This window comes from Haemaphysalis longicornis, unplaced genomic scaffold (assembly GCF_048455015.1).
Source record: "Haemaphysalis longicornis isolate Haplotype H1 unplaced genomic scaffold, Haemaphysalis longicornis Haplotype H1 scaffold_5, whole genome shotgun sequence".
In the NCBI taxonomy this organism is placed as follows: domain Eukaryota; kingdom Metazoa; phylum Arthropoda; class Arachnida; order Ixodida; family Ixodidae; genus Haemaphysalis; species Haemaphysalis longicornis.
The window spans coordinates 181892307-181901059 of record NW_027526385.1 but is presented as its reverse complement, the minus strand read 5'-3'; the positions used below and the strand labels follow the sequence as shown (position 1 = coordinate 181901059).

At 43.1% G+C, this 8753-nt stretch overlaps 1 long non-coding RNA gene across 1 annotated transcript; it reads left to right on the top strand.

Annotated features, from left to right (window-relative positions):
• The first annotated feature begins 5992 nt into the window (after positions 1–5992).
• LOC144139544 (uncharacterized) lies at positions 5993–8544 on the top strand. Its single transcript, XR_013316256.1, has 4 exons — positions 5993–6158; positions 6354–6499; positions 6586–6708; positions 7758–8544. It is a non-coding gene; the product is annotated as an uncharacterized LOC144139544 (long non-coding RNA).
• The last annotated feature ends 209 nt before the right edge of the window (positions 8545–8753 follow it).

Below are 8753 nucleotides of genomic sequence, written 5' to 3'. Positions count from 1 at the left end.
TTGCTGTAGTGCATTAAAAAGCGTATTTCTAGTTATTCAGTTATTTTGTCAGCTTCTTACGCATCGGAATAATTTGAAGCTGTATCCCGCACAAGTTTGCAACACACGACGAGATAGCGAACTTTCTTCAGAGCATCGGTCAGAAGATCAGTGTACCTCGTCCTTTCTAGCTTATTCGCGCAAGGATCAACACTCAGAGCTCCTCGATAAGTATCCAAAATGCGTAGACTTTCCTGCAGTATTTTTAGATGTTCTTATGAAGACTCAACAGTCTAATGCTACGTACCAAGCAGCGAGCCCCTAGACGCACATCGCGCAGCAGGAAATAAAACAGCCGTCTTCAATTTCTTTCGTTGTTGTATTGTATCAGATGAATGTTTCTGGTTTGTTTTTTCTTCCCAACGAATTAATTTTTCTGCACCGTCACAAACGTCTTATTAGGAGGTTTGGGGGTCTCACATTGTGGATATTTTGTTCAGGTCGTATGGCATACATTTCCTTCTTCACAAAGTGGCTTTCATGACGGCTGCGTGTAAGAAGGTGCATATCCGCAGCGTGCTTTGTTTATTCACATGCAAATACAATGAGAAGGTTTGTGCTACGCCACCGCGATCGCGCCCCCAACAACGTTGTCCACAGTACTCGAAGGCGGCTTTTGTGCTCCGACTTTCTATCGTAACCATCGTTGTCATAACGAACTGGCTCTCAACCCGAACAATCATGACATGATTACGGTGTTGAATGCCTGAAATACTCGCTAACTAACGCAATAAATAGTATACCTGCATATATTACAAGAATCGAAACCTATGAATATTTCCAAGCAGGTCTTTATTGCTTTCCAACCCTTTCAGGCGCAAAGAACAAATCCTATTCCACTCAGGATGGCGTTCTATCAATTGAATAAAATTACTTTTACTCTCATCTCCTGGACTGAGGACCCGGCCCACTAACCAGCTCGATTTCATTGTTAAATAAAGTTTTCTACTCCTCCTCCTACTCCTCCTGCTTTTGAGTACAGTTTTCCTATTACGCCTATCCGAATATCGGGAAGATATATGGCTGTGGAAACTGTACCGAAATAGCCCTCCAGGTCTGAACAAACATAGTGCTATTGTATCTGTAACGTAGACGTGACTCGTATTGCTCAATAAACCTCCTACTGGTTAGAAGCCTGGTATAAAACTAGCCCGCGCCTATACACACATTGGGTTATTTGAAACTCAATAACCTACAGTTTTTTCCAGCCCATAGTGTATTTCGGCATACTTTCATGCCATGAAAACGTAAAGCGATGCGATACAATACTGTGGAGCGTTCGGCTAGGTTGCGAAAACTGTTTTATTACCTAACATATGATTACCGGGAATCGTAATGGTTTTTGCCAAAGCCGACAGCCCTAAAGGCCTAGATTTCGTTTTGGTCTTCCATTTTTGCTGTTGTCGGTCATGAGCAGCTGACTGTTCCCTTTGTTCGAAAGATTGCTTAATACAGAAGCTTACGCCTAGCTCCGACTCTTCGCGCTCTGCACAGGACCGGCTTCGCAAGGCGACGCTGGCAATGTTTCTTCCGTAGCGGTATCCAAAACTAAACTTTACCTCACACCATGAGCTAGTGTATGTGATTTTAAGCCTATTTTCATGATAAAAAGTTACCCACACGCCAATTCTGGTGCGGGAAAGCATCAGACGTTGACGGAGCGCAATGAAACATCAGGGAGAGCGAGCTTGAGGGAAGCAGACGACAAATGCGAGAATCCCTAAGCTGACGTCACAGAGGCGCGCTTCGCAGCGCCGCCCGTGTTCGCGCTCACCGCCAATAGGTGGATCTTATCTGGAACCGTCAGCTTGTTTTCTTTATGTTCGTGGTTTTTATCTGGAACCGAAGAAATGCGGTCATGCGATGTCGGCGGTTCCGGTTACTGTTCCACTTATGTCCCAGTAAACGGTTGGGGAGAGTGCGTTTGTATATTTTTTGCTCGTGTCTTGTTTCACATAACTCGTGCACGGCAGTGAAGTATACACTCTTTCATGCATCAACTGGAACAATGAACCGCATATACAGGATGTCCCAGCTATCATGCACCAAGATTTAAAAAAAAGAGAAATTGCGTAACTCGAAGAAAACCTAGTGCATAATGTTTGCAGTACTGTGAAGAAGCGGAGAGTATTTTTTTCGTTAATGAGGCTTAATTAAATCATTGTAATAAATTATCTAACTCGAGAAATACTGTCCTAATCACTAAAGTCTCAATGAGGCACTTGTATGTAACCACGAGGGGCGTCTAACTGCGGTATTTTCAGCGACGAACTAATTGCGTACTCATTTATTCTGACTTAGAAAGGAAACCCGCGAAATATGAAAAATACCACGTGGCGACGCCTACGCCCGCATTGTAAAGCAGCGTCCCCAAACAAAGCAGATTGAAAGCAACTGCTTCGCGTGTTACCCGCCCGACGAGACAGCGCATCACCTTGATAATAGCATGCATGGAAGGAGCAGCAGCAGCAAGATTCGCGGAACGCGTGCGCAGATAAGGAACAAACTCGGTCGCGATTTCTTCTTTCTTTCTTTTGTCTATTTCATGCTGGCTAACTCAGAGGCTAGCTGTTTGAGGGCGTTGCTTTACGGTGCGCGCGGAGGCGCAGTCACGTGGTATTTTTCATATTTCGCGGGTTTCCTTTATCAGTCAGAATAAATGTGTACGCGATTAGTTCACCGCTGAAAATACCACAGTTAGATGCCCCTCGTGGTTACCTACAAGTGCCTCATTGACAATTTAGTGATTAGGACAGTATTTCTCGAGTTAGATAATTAATTACAATTAGTTAATTAAGTCCCATTAAAGAAAAAAATACTGTCCGCTTCTTCACAGTACTGCAAACAGTATGCACCTGGTTTCCTTCGAGTTACGCCTTTACTCTTTTTTTAAATCGTGGTGCATGATAGCTGGGACACCCTGTATATCGTGCTTCTTGACCCAAGATGCACGTGGGCGTTTAATATACACGCGCACACCGCACATAAAATATAATGAACTTCGCCGACATCTATGAAACTGCCTTGCAGCAGTTAACTTTAATAATACGGCTAAGCTGTAGTTTTAGTGATGTCCTTTGACAGAAAACGAAATCCCACTTTTTTGTCAACGCCGTACAAAGCATTAAAAATGACGAGAGGAGGATATCTTAGGCAAAAGAAGAAATTGCAGGAACCCATTTTCAGGTGTTCTGCGGCACCCAAACCGCTTTCGTGAACATCGTATTTTTCTAATTTGAGGCGTCAAGTACAAAATCACCAGTGACTTCAATTTGAGAAGGACTAAACGTCTTCCCTTTCTCCATATGCCGTTCGGGCAAAGCCATAGCTGCTATAGCGCTGAAGAATTCGTGGTGCTTTTGTGAACATCTTCATTACGAAATAATTGTTGAGGCCATTACATTTTATGCATTTGGTTTACAAAGCTTCGCCGAAACGGCAGTTTTTGTTCAACACTCAGTCATCATCTCGCTGTGGTGTAGTACGCGCTCAATGGTACTTAGTCCACGTTACTTATGTTGTGATGGGGTACATACATAATGGTAACAGACTGCGTCAAATTCTACACCATACACATCATGCTACGCATGCAGTTATATGCTTAGAAGTTAGTTTTTGTATTTTGTCTCGTCCCGGCTAGTAATTTTCACAAGCAAAAACGAAAGCCTCTTTGCAGGAGGAGAATGACACAAAACCCGGAGAACTAAATCTACCCCGCGGCATCTGCCTTACATTCTATATATTTATACTGAAATGGCATTTTTATTTCAAATTATGCATTGCAGTATCGCGAAAATTCGCAGTGTTACCCTAATGTTGTTACTTGCCGTAGTAATTCAAGTTCACCGAATGACCTTCCTTCTCCTGCTGGTCCCCCCGTTGCTCTTTTCCTGCACTATTGGTGTTCATGAAGAAAAACTGCTGGAAAACGGGCAGATGTATTATTACTCGCTAATTAGCGAGTAATCACACTGGATTCACTATGCGGAAGTAGTTTTCTATAACGTGGGTATCAAAGAGCGTCGTAGTATATATCATTGGTATTGGAAAGACTTGTTGTCAAGAGAACGCAGTCAATAAAGAAGCGTCGTTGTGTTTTCACTGCAAAGAACGAAATAAAGCTGTCATCAAAGTGTATGCACACATACCGCACGCGCTCACGGCCCGCGGCGAGAAACAACTTTACCCCAACTAACGTGTTAAATTGGCTAATATCTGAGCTCTTTGTTCCAGCCTCAGAGCCGCGTAGACGTCCGCTTAGAGGCCTACTCCCATTTTCCGAAGCAAATATAAGCGATCAAGGGTGCCGAGCTTGTGATCTCTTCCGTGGACTGGTCACTGGCCACGGCGTGCATCGCCAAAGCCACGGAGGAAGAAAAAGTTGGCCGAAACGATTACGAAACAACCGCCACTTCAGTGCGGCATGCCGTGCGCATGCGTTGACAGAATACAAGGCAGCGCCGCTTGCGTTGATGCAGGGTATAGTGGGACGGCAACGGGTACAACGACGTCGCGGGAAAAACGGGACTGCGTGAACACTTTTAACGACAGCAGCTGCCCTACGGCTCAACGTTTACGGAAGCCAGTTTTTGTTCGTCCGCATGCAGCGCAACTAGTGGCCTTCTATAGCGGTCTTCTCGATTGCTCGCGTTATGCGCCTGATGTACTAAATGAACTGTCGGTCAGACTGGCGGGAACGGTTACCAGTTCGGTTGTGGCGTGAAACTGCGGATTTCTTCATGTCCTCGGGCTGTATTTACTGTTCGACGAAGTGAAGTTTTGCCGGGAGGCGCAAAAAAGGAAAAAGGTCAGTGCTGCTTATTTATGTTCTGGTAACGGTTGTTGTTCTTTGACTTGTTCATCACTGCGTCCGATAAACGTGCCGCTCCGCTGCCTGTTCGATGCGAGGAACGTTTGCTGCCGTTATTCACGTTAAACTTGTGGGTCGGAGTCGGCTTGACATTTCTGACTGCGTAGGTTAGGTAGTGATATTTAGAAAGTGGCTGGTGCGCGCATTTCTCGAGTCTGCATGTCCCCTTATGGTGTGGTGTTGCTTAGTTGCATATTTACGGTTGCTGTACCTGTCAGCGGTACTGAATCTTCTCGGGTTAGTCGCACGCTATTGTCTTACGCGCACACACTACACAACACGTTTGTCGGAGCGTCTGTCTTTAGACTTATCGGTATTTTCAAACTTTCGTGTTAACTGCGTTGTGTTGGTCTTCTGAGAGCCATAAATTTACTGTGCTAATCACGCTATTCCGCCTAATGTTGAGGTGCGTTCAAGGCGTTGGCGGCAGCACTGCTTTTTATCTGTGCTGTGTGTGTAGTTGTTCCTTGTTTCTTCCAATGCCTTCGATGAATTCAGATGGTCTATTTACACTAGTCAACGTTGGTTGGCTCCCTGACGTGTAGTGAAATGCAAGGGAAAGTGGTTGTCTGAGCAGTAGCGTAGTAACAAAACGTTCCTTTTGTGGAGGGGAAGGCAGGCGGAAACACGGAGAAAGTGTGGTGCCGTTTCTATGCTGTCAACGTCAGTGGTAACCTGAGAACTCAGAATAATTACCCATAAAACTCACGTTTGGAATATTAGAAGTTTTAACGTCACAAAGTAAGTTTAAAAATAATCCATTCCTGCCATTTTATGCTATCAATGTCAGTGGAAGCTCGAGTGTTGGAATAATTTTCAAAACGCTCGGGTGCAAAGTGGTTGCATCATGATGTGCACCAAACATTAATCCATTTCTGTTCTCCTTTGAACGTAGAAATTATACTGCAAAAGCAGATTGCTACATTCTGTATTCATACTCTATGACCTGTTCAGAAAGAGTATATGGCTGACTGTGGAGACATATGGCCCTCCACTGATAGGTTATGACAAATGTTTTTGTTCCTCTGCATAAATAAAATGAAAACAAATTATTGCCTTTCTTTACATGCTCCTGCGAAGTCATGGTTGTGGCATTCACTGGCTGAAGACATCTTTGGCATGCTGAAGGGTCGTCGGGGAGAGTGTGGCGGATTATGAATGCCCTGTGGAGCTCATAAGCCACAAAAGAGTACTTTTTGAGTCGTGCATATTGTGCAGATATTCACCAGTTCGCATAGACCAAGGACAGGTGAGCTTAAAGTATGTTCAAATATTTTCATATCTCAAATTGTTTAGCAAGAAAAGATTATCAGGGCTTCCGCTGTAAAAAAGACATTCTACTTTAGTGGAACGAATCAGACATTGTTCAATATTTTCTCGTGCTCCCTGGGTAAAGCAAGGCATAAATTCATTCTCTGATATTTTTGTACTGTTTATTTTCTAGGCAATAGGGCGAAGATAGACCTAAAACAGCGGTACAAGGAATGCATAAGGCCATTTTAATTGTATTTGGACCCCTTCTTGGAAGTGTATCATCAGAAGGCAACACATTAAAGCTCTTGCACGGGATGAAATCATTGCATTCTACAAGTAAGTACGCAGTGCCATTTTTGGGTCTTTCATGGCGCGTTTTTGGGTAGTTTCTTTATAACTAATGGTTTGAAACTTCTTTTCAGTGACAGCTTGGCCTGTGGCTCAAGGTGACAGTACGAGCTTTTCAGAACACGTCAGCGAAACCTTCCTGGAAGTGCACTTTGACAAGGCCCTGGCAGAAACACTCGGGTCTTAATTTTGGTTGGGTAAGCTGGCATTTTGTTTTTGCGAGACTCAATTTCTGTGTCTGTTCGTCCTAATAAAATCTCACTGTTAAGAAGTTATCCTGAACGCCAATATTGGCCATTGTGTTCACATTCCGCCTATTACGGATCCTCCAGCAGTGGCAAAAAAAAAACACTATTTTGTATTTTAGTTTTGTAAATATATAGCTTTTACACCTTGAGAGTTGTTGCTGTGATTTGCCAGCACCACGGACACGCCTAACGTGGTTGCTGCTACAATACATTGGCAACTGAAGATTTAAATTTACCGCTTTTACTACGCCCGTAGCACCAATAATACTCCCAAATACAGGCGTAGCATGAGTAATGCTTGCATTAGATTTTGACAGGAGGTTAAATAAGGGGTAATTTTTTTAAGGGAATTGTTTAGAGCACAGAAAGTTACGTCTGCAAGAAAATGTGCTATAGTTGCGATTTGTAAGAAAATTGTGCAACAGCCTAGTTCAGCATTAGTCAACTCAACTTCTGCCTCATACCACTACGAACCATGGAGGTAATACATATCGAGCGGGAAATATTTTAGGTGGAACTAATTCCACAAAAAATTTCTGCCACAGTGCGATATTTATGATTTCCTATGACTGGCCATTTATTTCTTTGTGGTAGAAACATGGTTTAGCTGTAAGTTATAATAAGCCAGCCTCACTACAGCATTCTAGGAAGCACATTATACAGTACAGAGAACATTTTTTGCAGAGAGAAGGTGTGTAAAATATAATGCCGAAAGGTGATTATAGTAATTTTTATTTGATTATAAACGAAACCTCTCAATGATAAAAAAACCTTATATTCAGGATACCGAGGCAGCAAAGTTGGATACTTTCCAGAATCAGGGCAATTTCATTCATTGTCTGTGGGGATATTGTTTAGCGCACTTTCACCTTTAACAGCACTCCCAGAAAAAACCCAAGAAATCACTTATTTTAAATCAATTACTGTGTTATGAAAGGGCCTAAGCAACTCGCTCATTTAAAGCAACCATGTAACAAAATTTTCTTGTTTCCTTGAAGGTACATGAGGTGAGCAGTAAGTCTTTTCGAGGCCCGGTTATTCTGAGAGAAGGGACTGGCGGCATCAATATTGCCCGCAAGGAACACATCACGGATTCGCCGCCTGCATTGTCACTTCAGGATGTGGTCATCCTCTTCGCCGCATATGTCATCTTTTTCATCGTGTCATCATGTTCATATGGTTATGTGCCTTTGGAGAGTTCTTGGGACTTTTGCAGGGAGTTCTTGGAAAGCATGAGAAGTTTGACAGTGGCCTGGTGTCATTTAAGTTGGAGTCTCTGTTGAAATACTTGAAGTGTTCAGCTCTACTTCGGATTTTAAATTATTGGTAGAGGTTAAAGTATCTCTTGAAAGGCATGCAGGAGGTCAGATAAAAGGCATGAAAGGGGTGAAACCAGATGAAGAGGTTTAAGTTACTGGCACATGCAAGTTTCATGTCAACTGAACACTGAAGTCGTGCCTTATTTTTCATCATTGGCACAATGTGCAGGCTGCCTTTGAATCTATAGTGGGTGTTAATGTAGTTCATGGCACCGCATTGTAACGTCCTTATTATTCAAGTGTAGCTCATGAGATTTTTTTTCATGGCAGTGCTGCTGCTGATGCAAAAGTGACAGTGATTATTTACGCAGATGGATTCCGCCTTCATTGATAAATTTTAGTACCGGATGTGAGCTTACACCCATTACCTAGAAGAATTGAAAATGTGCGTATTTGGCTTGAACAAGTTTTCTTGTTTGAACAAAGCTGCATTTCTTGCTTGGCAGAAGCAGGGCTTTGGTCACAATTACACTGATAGCAAGACAGGGGGGGGGGGGTTTATAGCATCTAACTGTGAATTTCACCTAAGGTAAAATGTTGAGGCTGGAAAAAATGCTTTCAAGTCTGCTCTGTAAAACTGGTCACCTGTATGATTCAACGCTGGCTTGTTTGCTTCTTAAGGATGTCTGACTTGTTCCCGCTTGAATTGATGACGTATATAATTAGTCTGCTTGT